The sequence below is a fragment of the Salvelinus alpinus genome, chromosome 26 (assembly GCF_045679555.1).
Source record: "Salvelinus alpinus chromosome 26, SLU_Salpinus.1, whole genome shotgun sequence".
Classification (NCBI taxonomy): domain Eukaryota; kingdom Metazoa; phylum Chordata; class Actinopteri; order Salmoniformes; family Salmonidae; genus Salvelinus; species Salvelinus alpinus.
Genome location: NC_092111.1, coordinates 42,602,047 through 42,624,486, shown reverse-complemented (window position 1 = coordinate 42,624,486; position 22,440 = coordinate 42,602,047). Strand labels below are relative to the sequence as shown.

The 22,440-nt window shown below is 39.2% G+C and overlaps 1 protein-coding gene across 1 annotated transcript in view; it reads left to right on the top strand.

Moving 5' to 3' along the window:
• Positions 1-22,440, top strand: part of LOC139555338 (disks large-associated protein 3-like) — a 293,568-nt gene that overhangs the window by 74,580 nt on the left and 196,548 nt on the right. The window contains exon 2 of the mRNA XM_071369054.1: positions 2,090-2,155. The gene's annotated coding sequence lies outside the window, so the exon portion shown is untranslated. The remainder of the gene's footprint in view (positions 1-2,089; positions 2,156-22,440) is intronic.

Here is a 22,440-nt window from a genome sequence, read left to right as displayed (position 1 = left end):
GACTCTGGATCATCAGGCTAGGTAATAACTCTGGATCATCAGGCTAGGTAATAACACTCTGGATCATCAGGCTAGGTAATAAGACTCTGGATCATCAGGCTAGGTAACAACTCTCTGGATCATCAGGCTAGGTAATAACACTCTGGATCATCAGGCTAGGTAATAACACTCTGGATCACCAGGCTAGGTAATAACACTCTGGATCATCAGGCTAGGTAATAACTCTGGATCATCAGGCTAGGTAATAAGACTCTGGATCATCAGGCTAGGTAATAACACTCTGGATCATCAGGCTAGGTAATAACACTCTGGATCATCAGGCTAGGTAATAACACTCTGGATCATCAGGCTAGGTAATAAGACTCTGGATCATCAGGCTAAGTAATAACACTCTGGATCATCAGGCTAGGTAATAACACTCTGGATCATCAGGCTAGGTAATAACACTCTGGACCATCAGGCTAGGTAATAAGACTCTGGATCATCAGGCTAGGTAACAACTCTCTGGATCATCAGGCTAGGTAATAACACTCTGGATCATCAGGCTAGGTAATAACACTCTGGATCATCAGGCTAGGTAATAACACGCTGGATCATCAGGCTAGGTAATAACACTCTGGATCATCAGGCTAGGTAATAACTCTGGATCATCAGGCTAGGTAATAACACTCTGGATCATCAGGCTAGGTAATAACACTGGATCACCAGGCTAGGTAATAACACTGGATCATCAGGCTAGGTAATAACACTGGATCATCAGGCTAGGTAATAACTCTAGATCATCAGGCTAGGTAATAACACTGGATCATCAGGCTAGGTAATAACTCTCTGGGTCATCAGGCTAGGTAATAACACTCTGGATCATCAGGCTAGGTAATAACACTGGATCACCAGGCTAGGTAATAACACTCTGGATCATCAGGCTAGGTAATAACACTCTGGATCATCAGGCTAGGTAATAACTCTGGATCATCAGGCTAGGTAATAACACTCTGGATCATCAGGCTAGGTAATAACTCTGGATCATCAGGCTAGGTAATAACACTCTGGATCATCAGGCTAGGTAATAACACTCTGGATCATCAGGCTAGGTAATAACACTCTGGATCATCAGGCTAGGTAATAACACTCTGGACCATCAGGCTAGGTAATAACACTCTGGATCATCAGGCTAGGTAATAACACTCTGGATCATCAGGCTAGGTAATAACACTCTGGATCATCAGGCTAGGTAATAACACTCTGGATCATCAGGCTAGGTAATAACTCTCTGGATCATCAGGCTAGGTAATAACACTGGATCATCAGGCTAGGTAATAAGACTCTGGATCATCAGGCTAGGTAATAACACTGGATCATCAGGCTAGGTAATAACTCTCTGGATCATCAGGCTAGGTAATAACACTGGATCATCAGGCTAGGTAATAACTCTGGATCATCAGGCTAGGTAATAAGACTCTGGATCATCAGGCTAGGTAATAACTCTGGATCACCAGGCTAGGTAATAACACTGACACGTCTTCTCTCTCTAATATCCACCTTCAACGGCTTCTCTCCTCTCCTCTCTAAAATCAACTCATTTTCACCTCATCATCCTCGCTCTTTATCTCTTTCTAAATGTTTCTCATTTCCCCATGTAAACCTTTTCCTATCTACCCTCTTGTGTCTATCCGCACAACTCTGAACTGTGAAACAATCACTTACGGTTTTATCACTCTGCCACTCTCGCTGCTTTCCTGCCTCCATTTTAAATCACTTTGGATCCCTGTCAGCGTTTGGTTCGTTTTGATAATCTAGAGGACGTCCTCACACCCGAGCCACCTCTCACCTCCACTAAACAGAAATTATTTATCCATCCTAAATGCTTTTCACATTCATTTTTTTCCCGTTGTATCATTAATTACCAGTACCAGTTACTTCTATCTAAGTGGAGTTGGGGGTGACAGTAGGATGCATCACAAATGGAATCATATTCCCTTTATAGGTCACTCCTTTTAACCAGAGCCCTATGGGGAATAGGGTGCCATTTGGGACCTCGTTTCAAAAATACAGTTGTAATAAAGGCATGTTTTATTTTGATTTTCTACAGGAGCAAATGGATATCATGTCACAACTATACATGTCGTTGAGGAGGACAGGAGAGGTGCTTTGACAGGTACGTGACAAAACATTATTTACAGTACAAGCTTTTGTTTTACACAACTTTTAAAGGGACATTTCACAATTTGTCAACTTCACATTCATCATCTCCAGCATCCAACATCAATACCGTTGACGTCGGAAGTTTACATACACTTTAGCCAAATACATTTAAACTCAGTTTTTCACAATTCCTGACATTTAATCCTAGTAAAAAATTCCCTGTCTTAGGTCAGTTAGGATCACCACTTTATTTTAAGAATGTGAAATGTCAGAATAATAGTAGAGAGAATTATTTATTTGAGATTGAATTTCTTTCATCACATTCCCAGTGGGTCAGAAGTTCACATACACTCAATTAGTATTTGGTAGCATTGCCTTTAAATTGTTTAACTTGGGTCAAACGTTTCGGGCAGCCTTCCACAAGCTTCCCACAATAAGTTGGGTGAATTTTGGCCCATTCCTCCTGACAGAGCTGGTGTAACTGAGTCAGGTTTGTAGGCCTCCAAGCTCGCATACGCTTTTTCAGTTCTGCCCACACATTTTCTATGGGATTGAGGTCAGGGCTTTGTGATGGCCACTCCAATACCATGACTTTGTTGTCCTTAAGCCATTTTGCCACAACTTTAGAAGTATGCTTCGGGTCATTGTCCATTTGGAAGACCCATTTGCGACCAAGCTTTAACTTCCTGACTGATGTCTTGAGATGTTGCTTCAATATATCCACATCATTTTCCTGTCTTATTATGCCATCTATTTTGTGAAGTGCACCAGTCCCTCCTGCAGCAAAGCACCCCCACAACATGATGCTGCCACCCCCGTGCTTCACGGTTGGGATGGTGTTTTTCGGCTTGCAAGCCTCCCCCTTTTTCCTCCAAACATAACGGTGGTCATTATGGCCAAACAGGTCTTTTTTTGTTTCATGTACCTTACATGTAAAGTGGTTGTTCCACTGGATATCATAAGGTGAATGCACCAATTTGTAAGTCGCTCTGGATAAGAGCATCTGCTAAGTGACTTAAATGTAAAATGTAAATGTAATTCAATGTAAACATTAGATGTAAAGAAAATATTAGATGCAAACATTAGTTGTAAGGTTCTCATTAGATGTAAACATTAGATAACCTTTGGCTGTAGAGCGAGATGGGCATTAATACCTGGGGTTTGTGGCCGCGAAGTAATAACTAATATGAGACATCGGCCTGCTAGACACCCTGCAGTAGAAGTAATATGAGACATCGGCCTGCTAGGCACCCTGCAGTAGAAGTAATATGAGACATCAGCCTGCTAGACACCCTGCAGTAGAAGTAATATGAGACATCAGCCTGCTAGATACCCTGCAGTAGAAGTAATATGAGACATCAGCCTGCTAGACACCCTGCAGTAGAAGTAATATGAGACATCAGCCTGCTAGGCACCCTGCAGTAGAAGTAATATGAGACATCAGCCTGCTAGACACCCTGCAGTAGAAGTAATATGAGACATCAGCCTGCTAGACACCCTGCAGTAGAAGTAATATGAGACATCAGCCTGCTAGACACCCTGCAGTAGAAGTAATACGAAACATCAGCCTGCTAGGCACCCTGCAGTAGAAGTAATATGAGACATCAGCCTGCTAGACACCCTGCAGTAGAAGTAATACGAAACATCAGCCTGCTAGGCACCCTGCAGTAGAAGTAATATGAGACATCAGCCTGCTAGACACCCTGCAGTAGAAGTAATATGAGACATCAGCCTGCTACACACCCTGCAGTAGAAGTAATACGAAACATCAGCCTGCTAGGCACCCTGCAGTAGAAGTAAAGGGGGACCAGTGATGTTCTCTGTTTAGTAAGTACACCAGATCAGAGGCAGTAAGGAGGACCAGGGATGTTCTCTGTTTAGTAAGTACACCAGATCAGAGGCAGTAAGGAGGACCAGGGATGTTCTCTGTTTAGTAAGTACACCAGATCAGAGGCAGTAAGGAGGACCAGGGATGTTCTCTGTTTAGTAAGTACACCAGATCAGAGGCAGTAAGGAGGACCAGGGATGTTCTCTGTTTAGTAAGTACACCAGATCAGAGGCAGTAGGGAGGACCAGGGATGTTCTCTGTTTAGTAAGTACACCAGATCAGAGGCAGTAAGGAGGACCAGGGATGTTCTCTGTTTAGTAAGTACACCAGATCAGAGGCAGTAAGGAGGACCAGGGATGTTCTCTGTTTAGTAAGTACACCAGATCAGAGGCAGTAAGGAGGACCAGGGATGTTCTCTGTTTAGTAAGTACACCAGATCAGAGGTAGTAGGGATGACCAGGGATGTTCTCTGTTTAGAGAGTCCTCCAGATCAGAGGCAGTAGGGAGGACCAGGGATGTGAATAGGAACATTGTCCTGTCCTGCTAAGCATTCAAAATGTAACGAGTACTTTTGGGTGTCAGGGAAAATATATGGAGTAAAAAGTACATTATTCTCGTTAGGAACATAGTGAAGTAAAAATAGAGTTGGTAAAAATATAAATAATAAACAGATACAGTGAGGGAAAAAAGTATTTGATCCCCTGCTGATTTTGTACGTTTGCCCACTGACAAAGAAATTATCAGTCTATAATTTTAATGGTAGGTTTATTTGAACAGTGAGAGACAGAATAACAACAAAAATATCCAGAAAAATGCATGTCAAAAATGTTATAAATTGATTTGCATTTTAATGAGGGAAATAAGTATTTGACCCCTTCTCAATCAAAAAGATTTCTGGCTCCCAGGTGTCTTTCATACAGGTAACGAACGGAGATTAGGAGCACACTCTTAAAGGGAGTGCTCCTAATCTCAGTTTCTTACCTGTATAAAAGATACCTGTCCACAGAAGCAATCAATCAATCAGATTCCAAACTCTCCACCATGGCCAAGACCAAAGAGCTCTCCAAGGATGTCAGGGACAAGATTGTAGACCTACACAAGGCTGGAATGGGCTACAAGACCATCGCCAAGCAGCTTGGTGAGAAGGTGACAACAGTTTCTGTGATTATTCGCAAATGGAAGAAACACAAAAGAACTGTCAATCTCCCTCAGCCTGGGGCTCCATGCAAGATCTCACCTCGTGGAGTTGCAATGATCATGAGAACGGTGAGGAATCAGCCCAGAACTACACAGGAGGATCTTGTCAATGATCTCAAGGCAGCTGGGACCATAGTCATCAAGAAAACAATTGGTAACACACTATGCCGTGAAGGACTGAAATCCTGCAGCGCCCGCAAGGTCCCCCTGCTCAAGAAAGCACATATACATGCCCGTCTGAAGTTTGCCAATGAACATCTGAATGATTCAGAGGACAACTGGGTGAACGTGTTGTGGTCAGATGAGACCAAAATGGAGTTCTTTGGCATCAACCCAACTTGCCGTGTTTGGAGGAGGAGGAATGCTGCCTATGACCCCAAGAAACCATCCCCACCGTCAAACATGGAGGTGGAAACATTATGCTTTGGGGGTGTTTTTCTGCTAAAGGGACAGGACAACTTCACCGCATCAAAGGGACGATGGACGGGGCCATGTACCGTCAAATCTTGGGTGAAAACCTCCTTCCCTCAGCCAGGGTATTGAAAATGGGTCGTGGATGGGTATTCCAGCATGACAATGACCCAAAACACACGGCCAAGGCAACAAAGGAGTGGCTCAAGAAGAAGCACATTAAGGTCCTGGAGTGGCCTAGCCAGTCTCCAGACCTTAATCCCATAGAAAATCTGTGGAGGGAGCTGAAGGTTCGAGTTGCCAAACGTCAGCCTCGAAACCTTAATGACTTGAAGAAGATCTGCAAAGAGGAGTGGGACAAAATCCCTCCTGAGATGTGTGCAAACCTGGTGGCCAACTACAAGAAACGTCTGACCTCTGTGATTGCCAACAAGGGTTTTGCCACCAAGTACTAAGTCATGTTTTGCAGAGGGGTCAAATACTTATTTCCCTCATTAAAATGCAAATCAATTCATAACATTTTTGACATGCGTTTTTCTGGATTTTTTTGTTGATATTCTGTCTCTCACTGTTCAAATAAACCTACCATTAAAATTATAGACTGATCATTTCTTTGTCAGTGGGCAAACGTACAAAATCAGCAGGGGATCAAATACTTTTTTCCCTCACTGTACTTCAGTACTATTTTTAAAGTATTTTTATTTAAGTATTTTACACCACTGCATTTGGGATGTAAACCCTGTCTGCCCTCCACTGTCTTCCAGGGGTTAACCTGTCCACCTGGCCAAGCTTTTTAAACCTCTCTCAGTGTCATTGATTTAACATGATTTCGTATTTCACCCGTCCCCCTCGGCTATTTAATCTGTTTGTGATTTAACAGGAAGGTGAGTCTGACACCACGTCCCCCTCTCCGGTCATAACTGTCTCCAATGGCAACACCTCATTTTGACCCCTAACGCTGACATCACCCCGATTTGACCTCACTCGAATTGACACAGCTGATTTGCCTAAATGTAGCTGTGTGTGTGTGTGTGTGTGTGTGTGTGTGTGTGTGTGTGTGTGTGTGTGTGTGTGTGTGTGTGTGTGTGTGTGTGTGTGTGTGTGTGTGTGTGTGTGTGTGTGTGTGTGTGAGAATCGTTTTTTTAATTGAAATAGAAAAGGTGAAAAAATGTATTCAGTTTGCACTGTTTGGACGTTGACAAGATATGCAGGAACACTAGCCCGTTTATACATCCTGTATGTTAATATGCATCTCTGAGTAGGAGAGCCTACTACTGTTAGCCCCCCATCCCCTGTCATTTTTTTTGCTGTGATCTGAAAAGACAGGAATGATCCTAGCTCAGCACTCAGTCTTTTACTCTGCACCATTGACTGGCTCCATCACTGCTTGGCATCCAACCGCAAGGGGCTATAGAGTGGAGTGCCTACTGGGACCGAGCTCCCTGCCATCCAGGACCTCTATACCAGGCCCCTAAAAAATTGGTCCAAGACTTCAGCCACCCACGTCATAAACTGTTCTCTCTGGTACCGCATGGCAAGCGGTATTGATGCGCCAAGTCTGGAACCAACAGGACCCTGAACAGCTTTTAACCCCGAGCCATAAGACTGATAAATAGTGAGTTAAATAGTTGACCAAATAGCTGCCCGGACAATCTGCATGGACCCTTTTTGCTGCTACAGTTTACCATCTGTCACTTTCCTAGTTAGATGTTCAAATACGACCATTCTAAAGTTTTAACCGTTGCTGTATACACATATAAATACTACCGTTCTAAAGTTTGGGGTCACTTAGAAATGTCCTTGTTTTTTAAAGAAAATAAATAAATAAAATTGTCCATTAAAATAACATCAAATTGATCAGAAATGCATTGTAGACATTAATGTTGTAAATGGCTGGAAATTGAAGATTTTTTATGGAATATCTACATAGGCGTACGGCGTCCCATTATCAGCAACCATCACTCCTGTGTTTCAATGGCACGTCGTGTTAGCTAATCCAAGTTAATCATTGTAAAAGGCCAATGGATCATTAGAAAACCCTTTTGCAATTATGTTAGCACAGCTGAAAACTGTTGTTCTGATTAAAGAAGCAATACAACTGGACTTCTTTAGTATCTGGAGCATCAGCGTCTGTGGGTTCGATTAAAGGCTCAAAATGGCTTTCTGAAATTCGTCAGCCTATTCTTGTGTATAGCGGGCATATATCAGTTGTGCGCGATTGTGTGTTTGTTGGTGCATGTATGGGTGTGGCTGTGCAGTAGTGATATGTATTATAGGTATGTGAGTGTGGAATTGATATGTATGGTGGTAATAGTATGATATTGATATGTCTGGTGGTAATAGTGTGGTATTGATATATATGGTGGTAATAGTATGGTATTGATATGTATGGTGGTAATAGTATGGTATTGATATGTATGGTGGTAATAGTGTGGTATTGATATGTATGGTGGTAATAGTGTAGTATTGATATGTATGGTGGTAATAGTATGGTATTGATATGTATGGTGGTAATAGTATGGTATTGATATGTATGGTGGTAATAGTGTGGTATTGATATGTATGGTGGTAATAGTGAGGTATTGATATGTATGGTGGTAATAGTGTAGTATTGATATCTATGGTGGTAATAGTGTGGTATTGATATGTATGGTGGTAATAGTGTAGTATTGATATCTATGGTGGTAATAGTGTGGTATTGATATGTATGGTGGTAATAGTGAGGTATTGATATGTATGTTGGTAATAGTATGGTATTGATATGTATGGTGGTAATAGTGGTAATAGTGTGGTATTGATACGTATGGTGGTAATAGTATGATATTGATATGTATGGTGGTAATAGTATGGTATTGATATGTATGGTGGTAATAGTGATAGTAGTGTGGTATTGATATGTATGGTGGTAATAGTATGATATTGATATGTATGGTGGTAATAGTGGTAGTAGTGTGGTATTGATATGTATGGTGGTAATAGTGGTAGTAGTGTGGTATTGATATGTATGGTGGTAATAGTATGATATTGATATGTATGGTGGTAATAGTATGATATTGATATGTATGGTGGTAATAGTGGTAATAGTGTGGTATTGATATGTATGGTGGTAATAGTATGATATTGATATGTATGGTGGTAATAGTGTGGTATTGATATGTATGGTGGTAATAGTGTAGTATTGATATGTATGGTGGTAATAGTGTGATATTGATATGTATGGTGGTAATAGTGGTAATAGTATGGTATTGATATGTATGGTGGTAATAGTGTAGTATTGATATGTATGGTGGTAATAGTATGGTATTGATATGTATGGTGGTAATAGTGTGGTATTGATATGTATGGTGGTAATAGTGTGATATTGATATGTATGGTGGTAATAGTGTAGTATTGATATGTATGGTGGTAATAGTATGGTATTGATATGTATGGTGGTAATAGTGTGGTATTGATATGTATGGTGGTAATAGTATGATATTGATATGTATGGTGGTAATAGTGTGGTATTGATATGTATGGTGGTAATAGTGTAGTATTGATATGTATGGTGGTAATAGTATGATATTGATATGTATGGTGGTAATAGTGTGGTATTGATATGTATGGTGGTAATAGTGTGGTATTGATATGTATGGTGGTAATAGTAGGTATTGATATGTATGGTGGTAATAGTGTAGTATTGATATGTCTGGTGGTAATAGTGGTAATAGTGTAGTATTGATATGTATGGTGGTAATAGTATGGTATTAATATGTATGGTGGTAATAGTGTAGTATTGATATGTATGGTGGCATTAGTGTGGTATTGATATGTATTGTGGTAATAGTGTAGTAGTGATATGTATGGTGGTAATAGTGTGGTATTGATATGTATGGTGGTAATAGTGTAGTATTGATATGTCTGGTGGTATTAGTGTGGTATTGATATGTCTGGTGGTATTAGTGTGGTATTGATATGTATGGTGGTAATAGTGTAGTATTGATATGTATGGTGGTAATAGTGTGGTATTGATATGTATGGTGGTAATAGTGTAGTATTGATATATATGGTGGTAATAGTATGGTATTGATATGTATGGTGGTAATAGTATGGTATTGATATGTATGGTGGTAATAGTGTAGTATTGATATGTATGGTGGTAATAGTGTAGTATTTATATCTATGGTGGTAATAGTGTGGTATTGATATGTATGGTGGTAATAGTGAGGTATTGATATGTATGTTGGTAATAGTATGATATTGATATGTATGGTGGTAATATTGTAGTATTGATATGTATGGTGGTAATAGTATGGTATTGATATGTATGGTGGTAATAGTGGTAAAAGTGTGGTATTGATATGTATGGTGGTAATAGTATGATATTGATATGTATGGTGGTAATAGTATGGTATTGATATGTATGGTGGTAATAGTGGTAATAGTGTGGTATTGATATGTATGGTGGTAATAGTATGATATTGATATGTATGGTGGTAATAGTATGGTATTGATATGTATGGTGGTAATAGTGTAGTATTGATATGTATGGTGGTAATAGTGGTAATAGTATGGTATTGATATGTATGGTGGTAATAGTGGTAATAGTATGGTATTGATATGTCTGGTGGTATTGATATGTATGGTGGTAATAGTGTGGTATTGATATCTATGGTGGTAATAGTATGGTATTGATATGTATGGTGGTAATAGTGTGGTATTGATATGTATGGTGGTAATAGTGTGGTATTGATATGTATGGTGGTAATAGTATGGTATTGATATGTAATGTGGTAATAGTGTAGTATTGATATGTATGGTGGTAATAGTGTGGTATTGATATGTATGGTGGTAATAGTGGTAATAGTATGGTATTGATATGTATGGTGGTAATAGTGTGGTATTGATATGTATGGTGGTAATAGTGGTAATAGTGCGGTATTGATATGTATGGTGGTAATAGTGTAGTATTGATATGTATGTTGGTAATAGTATGATATTGATATGTATGGTGGTAATAGTGGTAATAGTGTGGTATTGATATGTATGGTGGTAATAGTATGATATTGATATGTATGGTGGTAATAGTGTGGTATTGATATGTATGGTGGTAATAGTGTAGTATTGATATGTATGGTGGTAATAGTATGATATTGATATGTATGGTGGTAATAGTGTGGTATTGATATGTATGGTGGTAATAGTGTGGTATTGATATGTATGGTGGTATTGATATGTATGGTGGTACTAGTGTAGTATTGATATGTATGGTGGTACTAGTGTAGTATTGATATGTATGGTGGTACTAGTGTGGTATTGATATGTATGGTGGTAATAGTGTAGTATTGATATGTATGGTGGTACTAGTGTAGTATTGATATGTATGGTGGTATTAGTGTAGTATTGATATGTATGGTGGTAATAGTGTAGTATTGATATGTATGGTGGTACTAGTGTGGTATTGATATGTATGGTGGTAATAGTGTAGTATTGATATGTATGGTGGTAATAGTGTGGTATTGATATGCCTGGTGGTATTGATATGTATGGTGGTAATAGTGTAGTATTGATATGTATGGTGGTAATAGTATGGTATTGATATGTATGGTGGTAATAGTGGTAATAGTGTGGTATTGATATGTATGGTGGTAATAGTGGTAATAGTGTGGTATTGATATGTATGGTGGTAATAATGGTAATATTGTAATATTGATATGTATGGTGGTACTAGTGTGGTATTGATATGTATGGTGGTAATAGTGTAGTATTGATATGTCTGGTGGTAATAGTGTGGTATTGATATGTATGGTGGTAATAGTGTGGTATTGATATGTATGGTGGTAATAGTGTAGTATTGATATGTATGGTGGTAATAGTGTAGTATTGATATGTATGGTGGTAATAGTGTAGTATTGATATGTATGGTGGTACTAGTGTGGTATTGATATGTATGGTGGTAATAGTGTGGTATTGATATGTATGGTGGTAATAGTGTAGTATTGATATGTATGGTGGTAATAGTGTAGTATTGATATGTATGGTGGTAATAGTGTGGTATTGATATGTATGGTGGTAATAGTGTGGTATTGATATGTATGGTGATAATAGTGTAGTATTGATATGTATGGTGGTAATAGTGTAGTACTGATATGTATGGTGGTAATAGTGTAGTATTGATATGTATGGTGGTACTAGTGTGGTATTGATATGTATGGTGGTAATAGTGTAGTATTGATATGTCTGGTGGTAATAGTGTGGTATTGATATGTATGGTGGTAATAGTGTGGTATTGATATGTATGGTGGTAATAGTGTAGTATTGATATGTATGGTGGTAATAGTGTAGTATTGATATGTATGGTGGTAATAGTGTAGTATTGATATGTATGGTGGTAATAGTATGGTATTGATATGTATGGTGGTATTGATATGTATGGTGGTACTAGTGTAGTATTGATATGTATGGTGGTAATAGTGTGGTATTGATATGTATGGTGGTAATAGTATGATATTGATATGTATGGTGGTAATAGTGTGGTATTGATATGTATGGTGGTAATAGTGTAGTATTGATATGTATGGTGGTAATAGTATGATATTGATATGTATGGTGGTAATAGTGTGGTATTGATATGTATGGTGGTAATAGTGTGGTATTGATATGTATGGTGGTAATAGTGTGGTATTGATATGTATGGTGGTAATAGTGGTAATAGTGTAGTATTGATATGTATGGTGGTAATAGTATGGTATTAATATGTATGGTGGTAATAGTGTAGTATTGATATGTATGGTGGCATTAGTGTGGTATTGATATGTATGGTGGTAATAGTGTAGTATTGATATGTCTGGTGGTATTAGTGTGGTATTGATATGTCTGGTGGTATTAGTGTGGTATTGATATGTATGGTGGTAATAGTGTAGTATTGATATGTATGGTGGTAATAGTGTGGTATTGATATGTATGGTGGTAATAGTGTAGTATTGATATATATGGTGGTAATAGTATGGTATTGATATGTATGGTGGTAATAGTATGGTATTGATATGTATGGTGGTAATAGTGTAGTATTGATATGTATGGTGGTAATAGTGTAGTATTTATATCTATGGTGGTAATAGTGTGGTATTGATATGTATGGTGGTAATAGTGAGGTATTGATATGTATGTTGGTAATAGTATGATATTGATATGTATGGTGGTAATATTGTAGTATTGATATGTATGGTGGTAATAGTATGGTATTGATATGTATGGTGGTAATAGTGGTAAAAGTGTGGTATTGATATGTATGGTGGTAATAGTATGATATTGATATGTATGGTGGTAATAGTATGGTATTGATATGTATGGTGGTAATAGTGGTAATAGTGTGGTATTGATATGTATGGTGGTAATAGTATGATATTGATATGTATGGTGGTAATAGTATGGTATTGATATGTATGGTGGTAATAGTGTAGTATTGATATGTATGGTGGTAATAGTGGTAATAGTATGGTATTGATATGTATGGTGGTAATAGTGGTAATAGTATGGTATTGATATGTCTGGTGGTATTGATATGTATGGTGGTAATAGTGTGGTATTGATATCTATGGTGGTAATAGTATGGTATTGATATGTATGGTGGTAATAGTGTGGTATTGATATGTATGGTGGTAATAGTGTGGTATTGATATGTATGGTGGTAATAGTATGGTATTGATATGTAATGTGGTAATAGTGTAGTATTGATATGTATGGTGGTAATAGTGTGGTATTGATATGTATGGTGGTAATAGTGGTAATAGTATGGTATTGATATGTATGGTGGTAATAGTATGGTATTGATATGTATGGTGGTAATAGTATGGTATTGATATGTATGGTGGTAATAGTATGGTATTGATATGTATGGTGGTATTGATATGTATGGTGGTAATAGTGGTAATAGTGTGGTATTGATATGTATGGTGGTAATAGTATGGTATTGATATGTATGGTGGTAATAGTGTGGTATTGATATGTATGGTGGTAATAGTGTAGTATTGATATGTATGGTGGTAATAGTATGATATTGATATGTATGGTGGTAATAGTGTGGTATTGATATGTATGGTGGTAATAGTGTGGTATTGATATGTATGGTGGTATTGATATGTATGGTGGTACTAGTGTAGTATTGATATGTATGGTGGTACTAGTGTAGTATTGATATGTATGGTGGTACTAGTGTGGTATTGATATGTATGGTGGTAATAGTGTAGTATTGATATGTATGGTGGTACTAGTGTAGTATTGATATGTATGGTGGTATTAGTGTAGTATTGATATGTATGGTGGTAATAGTGTAGTATTGATATGTATGGTGGTACTAGTGTGGTATTGATATGTATGGTGGTAATAGTGTAGTATTGATATGTATGGTGGTAATAGTATGGTATTGATATGTATGGTGGTAATAGTGGTAATAGTGTGGTATTGATATGTATGGTGGTAATAGTGGTAATAGTGTGGTATTGATATGTATGGTGGTAATAGTGGTAATAGTGTAATATTGATATGTATGGTGGTACTAGTGTGGTATTGATATGTATGGTGGTAATAGTGTAGTATTGATATGTCTGGTGGTAATAGTGTGGTATTGATATGTATGGTGGTAATAGTGTGGTATTGATATGTATGGTGGTAATAGTGTAGTATTGATATGTATGGTGGTAATAGTGTAGTATTGATATGTATGGTGGTAATAGTGTAGTATTGATATGTATGGTGGTAATAGTGTGGTATTGATATGTATGGTGGTAATAGTGTGGTATTGATATGTATGGTGGTAATAGTGTAGTATTGATATGTATGGTGGTAATAGTGTAGTATTGATATGTATGGTGGTAATAGTGTGGTATTGATATGTATGGTGGTAATAGTGTGGTATTGATATGTATGGTGATAATAGTGTAGTATTGATATGTATGGTGGTAATAGTGTAGTATTGATATGTATGGTGGTAATAGTGTAGTATTGATATGTATGGTGGTACTAGTGTGGTATTGATATGTATGGTGGTAATAGTGTAGTATTGATATGTCTGGTGGTAATAGTGTGGTATTGATATGTATGGTGGTAATAGTGTGGTATTGATATGTATGGTGGTAATAGTGTAGTATTGATATGTATGGTGGTAATAGTGTAGTATTGATATGTATGGTGGTAATAGTGTAGTATTGATATGTATGGTGGTAATAGTATGGTATTGATATGTATGGTGGTATTGATATGTATGGTGGTACTAGTGTAGTATTGATATGTATGGTGGTACTAGTGTAGTATTGATATGTATGGTGGTACTAGTGTGGTATTGATATGTATGGTGGTAATAGTGTAGTATTGATATGTATGGTGGTACTAGTGTAGTATTGATATGTATGGTTGTATTAGTGTAGTATTGATATGTATGGTGGTAATAGTGTAGTATTGATATGTATGGTGGTACTAGTGTGGTATTGATATGTATGGTGGTAATAGTGTAGTATTGATATGTATGGTGGTAATAGTGTGGTATTGATATGCCTGGTGGTATTGATATGTATGGTGGTAATAGTGTAGTATTGATATGTATGGTGGTAATAGTATGGTATTGATATGTATGGTGGTAATAGTGGTAATAGTGTGGTATTGATATGTATGGTGGTAATAGTGGTAATAGTGTAATATTGATATGTATGGTGGTATTGATATGTCTGGTGGTAATAGTGTGGTATTGATATGTATGGTGGTAATAGTGTGGTATTGATATGTATGGTGGTAATAGTGTAGTATTGATATGTATGGTGGTAATAGTGTGGTATTGATATGTATGGTGGTATTAGTGTATTATTGATATGTATGGTGGTAATAGTGGTAATAGTGTGGTATTGATATGTATGGTGGTAATAGTGGTAATAGTGTGGTATTGATATGTATGGTGGTATTGATATGTCTGGTGGTAATAGTGTGGTATTGATATGTATGGTGGTATTGATATGTATGGTGGTAATAGTGTGGTATTGATATGTATGGTGGTAATAGTGTGGTATTGATATGTATGGTGGTAATAGTGGTAATAGTGTGGTATTGATATGTATGGTGGTAATAGTGGTAATAGTGTAATATTGATATGTATGGTGGTATTGATATGTCTGGTGGTAATAGTGTGGTATTGATATGTATGGTGGTATTGATATGTATGGTGGTAATAGTGTGGTATTGATATGTATGGTGGTAATAGTGTAGTATTGATATGTATGGTGGTAATAGTATGGTATTGATATGTATGGTGGTAATAGTGTGGTATTGATATGTATGGTGGTAATAGTGTAGTATTGATATGTATGGTGGTAATAGTGTGTTATTGATATGTATGGTGGTAATAGTATGGTATTGATATGTATGGTGGTAATAGTGTAGTATTGATATGTATGGTGGTAATAGTGTGTTATTGATATGTATGGTGGTAATAGTATGGTATTGATATGTATGGTGTTAATAGTGAGGTATTGATATGTATGGTGGTAATAGTATGGTATTGATATGTATGGTGGTAATAGTATGGTATTGATATGTATGGTTGTAATAGTATGGTATTGATATGTATGGTGGTAATAGTATGGTATTGATATGTATGGTGGTAATAGTGTAGTATTGATATGTCTGGTGGTAATAGTGTGGTATTGATATGTCTGGTGGTAATAGTGTGGTATTGATATGTATGGTGGTGTCAGTTGATGGGGATACCAACCAGGTTAACTACAATACCAGTAAATCTGAGGGGGAAAGAAACCATTACCTTGCCACTTTCTCCTCTCCTCTCCTCTCTCCTCTCCTCTCTTCTCTCCTCTCCTTTCTTCTCTCCTTTCTCCTCTTCTCTCCTTTCCTTTCTCCTCTCCTCTCTCCCCTCGACTGTCCTCTCTCTTCCCTTCTCTTTTTCTCCTCTGTTTCCTCTTTCCTCTTTTCTCTCTCATCTCCTCTCTCCTACACATCACTCTCTACCATCTCCATATCTCCATGTCTTTATACCGCTTCATTCATGTCTGTCTGTCTGTCTGTCTGTCTGTCTGTCTGTCTGTCTGTCTGTCTGTCTGTCTGTCTGTCTGTCTGTCTGTCTGTCTGTCTGTCTGTCTGTCTGTCTGTCTGTCTGTCTGTCTGTCTGTGTTTGTTTGTTTGTTTTTTTTCTGCACATGTCAGAGGGTGAGAGGGATTGCTTCTTTTAACCCAGCCATTTCACAGCAGTTCTTCTATCCCTCCCTCCCTCCCTCCCTCCCTCCCTCCCTCCCTCCCTCCCTCCCTCCCTCCCTCCCTCCCTCTCACAGTGTTCTCTCCGTGGACTACATTACTTTCTAATCCTCTCAGTGTGTATCACCCAGCCATAAGTCGCTCTGGATAAGAGCGTCTGCTAAATGACTTAAATGTAATGTAAATGTAATGTTACTGGAGCAGATAGTAACCACAGGAGGGACAGAGAGAGATAGTCATGGTAAGGGAAGAGAGCAAGGGAGCAGGATGGACAGGAGGAGGAATAGCAAGAGGAAATGTCAAGGGGGAAAGGGAGGACATTGAGAGAGACATAGAGAAAGGCAGATGGAGAGGAAGAAAGAGAAAAGAGAGATATGGAAGAGAGAGAGAGAGAGAGAGAAAGGAAGATGGAGAGGAAGAAAGAGAAAAGAGGGATATGGAAGAGAGAGGAAGAGAGAGAGAGAAAGAGGGATATGGAAGAGAGAGAGAGAGAGAAAGAGGGATATGGAAGAGAGAGGAAGAGAGAGAGAAAGAGGGATATGGAAGAGAGAGAGAGAGAGAGAAAGAGGGAAATGAAAGAGAGAGGAACAGGGAAATGAAAGAAGGAGGAAGAGGGATATGGAAGAGAGAGGGAGACTAAAGGAGAGGCAGATGGAGTGAGTGGCATAGATACAACAAATGAGAGGGATAGACAGAGAGAGAACTAGGTTGGAATATATGGAGAGAGAGACAGGTAGAAGGGGAGGTGAAATATGTGTTCTAGCAGAGAAAATTATATGAAGGCTGCATTACGTCAGCAGACTGCGAGAGACAGAAAGAGACAGAGGAGAGAGGAAAGGGGAGCGAGAGAGACGGCGAGAAAGTGATAGAGAGAAGCGGCGTGTGAAACATTGATGTGCCCTACTTACACGATCAGAACAGAGAAACGGGAGGCAGAGAGGAAGAGAGAGGAAGATAGAGGAAGAGAGAGGAAGAGAGAGGAAGGGAGAGAGGAAGAGAGAGATGAAGAGAGAGGAAGAGAGAGGAAGAGAGAGGAAGAGAGAGGAAGGGAGAGGAAGAGAGAAGAATAGAGATGGAGAGAGAGGAAGGGAGAGGAAGGGAGAGGAAGAGAGAGGAATAGAGATGGAGAGAGAGGAAGAGAGAGGAAGAGAGAGGAAGAGAGAGGAAGGGAGAGGAAGGGAGAGGAAGGGAGAGGAGGAGAGAGAGGAAGGGAGAGGAAGGGAGAGGAAGAGAGAGGAATAGAGATGGAGAGAGAGGAAGGGAGAGGAAGGGAGAGGAAGGGAGAGGAATAGAGATGGAGAGAGGAAGAGAGAGGAAGAGAGAGGAAGGGAGGAAGAGAAACAGAGTTATGTTAGTGAAAGAGATAGGAGGGTGGGTTCTGAGTGGCGCAGCAGTCAAAAGCACTCCATTTCGGTGTTGAGGTGTCACTACGGCCTGCGGTTCGATCCCGTGACTGGGAGCCCCATAGGCCCAGCGGTTTCCGGGGCGTGTTTAGCTGGTGGTCTTTTCATTGGCTCATTGTGCTCTAGTTACTCCTTGTGGCAGGGTCAGGCACCAGCAAGCTGACCTCGGTCGTCAGTTGAGCTGTTTCCTCCGACAAATTGGTGCGGCTGACTTCCGGGTGAAGCGAGAAGTTGTATAGGAAGTAGCGGGCCAGGTGGGTCATGTTTCGGAGGCTGTGTGACTTGACCTTTGCCTCTCCCGTGGCCATTGGGGAGTTGCAGCGATGAGCTTCGGGGAGAAAAAGGGTTACAAAAAATAAGCTTGTGGCTTATAGTCTGATCTGATACCACCCTGATTTAGTCTGATCTCGGTTACCTGATTGTCTGATCTGATACCACCCTGATTTAGTCTGATCTCGGTTACCTGATTGTCTGATCTGATACCACCCTGATTTAGTCTGATCTCGGTTACCTGATAGTCTGATCTGATACCACCCTGATTTAGTCTGATCTCGGTTACCTGATAGTCTGATCTGATACCACCCTGATTTAGTCTGATCTCGGTTACCTGATAGTCTGATCTGATACCACCCTGATTTAGTCTGATCTCGGTTACCTGATAGTCTGATCTGATACCACCCTGATTTAGTCTGATCTCGGTTACCTGATAGTCTGATCTGATACCACCCTGATTTAGTCTGATCTCGGTTACCTGATTGTCTGATCTGATACCACCCTGATTTAGTCTGATCTCGGTTACCTGATTGTCTGATCTGATACCACCCTGATTTAGTCTGATCTCGGTTACCTGATAGTCTGATCTGATACCACCCTGATTTAGTCTGATCTCAGTTACCTGATAGTCTGATCTGATACCACCCTGATTTAGTCTGATCTCGGTTACCTGATAGTCTGATCTGATACCACCCTGATTTAGTCTGATCTCGGTTACCTGATAGTCTGATCTGATACCACCCTGATTTAGTCTGATCTCGGTTACCTGATAGTCTGATCTGATACCACCCTGATTTAGTCTGATCTCGGTTACCTGATTGTCTGATCTGATACCACCCTGATTTAGTCTGATCTCGGTTACCTGATTGTCTGATCTGATACCACCCTGATTTAGTCTGATCTCGGTTACCTGATAGTCTGATCTGATACCACCCTGATTTAGTCTGATCTCGGTTACCTGATAGTCTGATCTGATACCACCCTGATTTAGTCTGATCTCGGTTACCTGATAGTCTGATCTGATACCACCCTGATTTAGTCTGATCTCGGTTACCTGATAGTCTGATCTGATACCACCCTGATTTAGTCTGATCTCGGTATCTAAGCAGGTCAATACTTAGATGGCACACCGCCTGGAAATAACAGGTTCTGTTTAATCAGTCTGTATATATTTGAGTGTTTTCTAGTTAGAATATATCTGTGTTATGACTGTTAGTTCACTCTATGTTTGTCTTAAGGCTAGCATCATGGTTCTGTGCCCAAATAAATACATTACCTCTCTTTGTCAGAAGACACCTCAGTTTGAATACATTACCTCTTTGGTCCCAATGGTCCACAGATTTCTCATTAGCTCTCTCTCTCTCTCTCTCTCTCTCTCTCAATTCAATTCAATTCAATTCAAGGGGCTTTATTGGCATGGGAAACATATGTTAACATTGCCAAAGCAATGGAAGTAGATAATATACAAAAGTTAAACACAAATCAACTCACAGAAGTTCCAAAAGAATAAAGACATTTCAAATGTCATATTATATCGATATATACGGTGTTGTAATTATGTACAAATAGTTAAAGTACAAAAGGGAAAATAAATAAACATAAATATAGGTTGTATTTACAATGGTGTTTGTTCTTCACTGGTTGACCTTTTCTTGTGGCAACAGGTCACAAATCTTGCTGCTGTGATGGCACACTGTGGTATTTCACCCAGTAGATATGGGAGTTTATCAAAATTGGGTTTGTTTTCTAATTCTTTGTGGATCTGTGTAATCTGAGGGAAATATGTATCTCCAAAATGGTCATACATTTGGCAGGCACACTGGGTCTGTACATAGTCAAAGCTTTCCTTCATTTTGGGTCAGTCACAGTGGTCAGGTATTCTGCCACTGTGTTTAGGGCTGTTTAGGGCCAAATAGCATTCTAGTTTGCTTTTTTTGTGTAAATACTTTCCAATGTGTCAAGTAATTTTCTTTTTTGTTTTCTCATGATTTGGTTGGGTCTAATTGTGTTTCTGTCCTGGGGCTCTGTGGGGTGTGTTTGTGTTTGTGAACAGAGCCCCAGGACCAGCTTGCTTAGGGGACTCTTCTCCAGGTTCATCTCTCGGTAGGTGATGGCTTTGTTATGGAAGGTTTGGGAATCGCTTCCTTTTAGTTGGTTGTAGAATTTAACGGCTCTTTTCTGGACGTGTTGTTACCTACTCTTACAACCTGGGGGCGCCCCGTCAGGAAGTCCAGGATCCAGTTGCAGAGGGAGGTGTTTAGTCCCAGGGTCCTTAACTTCACTAGGGTATGTGCGTCCCACCTTGTCAACAGCCAGCGAAACTGCAAGGCGCCAAATTCAAAACAACAGAAATCCCATAATTTAAATTCCTCAAACATACAAGTATTTTACACCATTTTAAAGCTACACTTGTTGTAAATCCAGCCAAAGTGTCCGATTTCAAAAAGGTTTAACGACGAAAGCACACCAAACGATTATGTTAGGTATGAGCCAAGTCACAGAAAAAGACAGCCATTTTTCCAGCCAAAGATAGCAGTAACAAAAAGCAGAAATAGAGATAAAATGTATCACTAACCTTTGATGATCTTCATCAGATGACACTCATAGGACTTCATGTTACACAATACATGTATGTTTTGTTCGGTAAAGTTCATATTTATATCCAAAATCTGAGTTTAGGCGGGATGCTACTGTCTCACTTGGCAAAAAGCCTGAGAAAATGCAGAGCGCCATATTCAAATTAATTACCATGAAAATTACTATAAAATCAAACTTTCATTAAATCACACATGAAAGATACAAAATTAAAGCTACACTGGTTGTGAATCCAGCCAACATGTCAGAATTCAAATAGGCTTTTCGGTGAAAGCATATGATGCTATTTTCTGAGGATAGCACCATTGTAAACCAAGAGAGATAAGCATACTCCAAGCCTGCAGGCACGACACGAAACGCAGAAATAAAAATATAATTCATGCCTTACCTTTGGCGAGCTTCTTTTGTTGTTCCAAAATGTCCCATAAACATCACAAATGGTCCTTTTGTTCGATTAATTCCGTCGATATATATCCAAAATGTCCATTTATTTGGTGCGTTTGATCCAGAAAAACACAGGTTCCAACTTGCTCGAACGTGACAACAAAATATCTCAAAGGTTACCTGTAAACTTTGCCCAAAAATTGTAAACGACTTTTGTAATACAACTTTAGGTATTTTTTAACGTTAATAATCAATAAAATTGAAGACAGGATGATCTGTGTTCAATACAGGATTAAAACCAACCGTAGCATGCCTTCTGGTCATGCGCTTCTATCTCACAGGACACCTAGAGTTACTCGACTTCAAGAAGGCCGAATTTCTTCATTACACAAAGGAATAACCTCAACCAATTTCTAAAGACTGTTGACATCAGGTGGAAGCCGTAGGAACTGCAAGCAAGTCGCTTAGAAATCTGGTTTCCCAATGAAAAATCATTGAAAAGAGAGTGACCTCAACAACAACAAAAAATCTGAATGGTTTGTCCTCGGGGTTTCGCCTGCTAAATAAGTTCTGTTGTACTCACAGACATGATTCAAACAGTTTTATAAACTTCAGAGTGTTTTCTATCCAATTTGGGTATGCTTGTCATCCAAATGTGAAAATGCTGCCCCCTACCCTAGAAGTTAACTTAGTGATTAGCTTTGTGGGCACTATAGTGATGAACGCTGAGCTGTAGTCAATTAACAGCATTCTCACATAGGTTTTCCTTTTGTCCAGGTGGGAAAGGGCAGTGTGGAGTGTGATTGAGATTGCATCATCTGTGGATCTGTTGGGGCGGTATGCAAATTAGGGTGGGTCTAGGGTGCCCGGGAGGATGCTGTTGATGTGAGCCATGACCAGCATTTCAAAGCAATTCATGGCTACCGACGTGAGTGCCATGGGGCGGTAATCATTTAGGCAGGTTATCTTCACTTC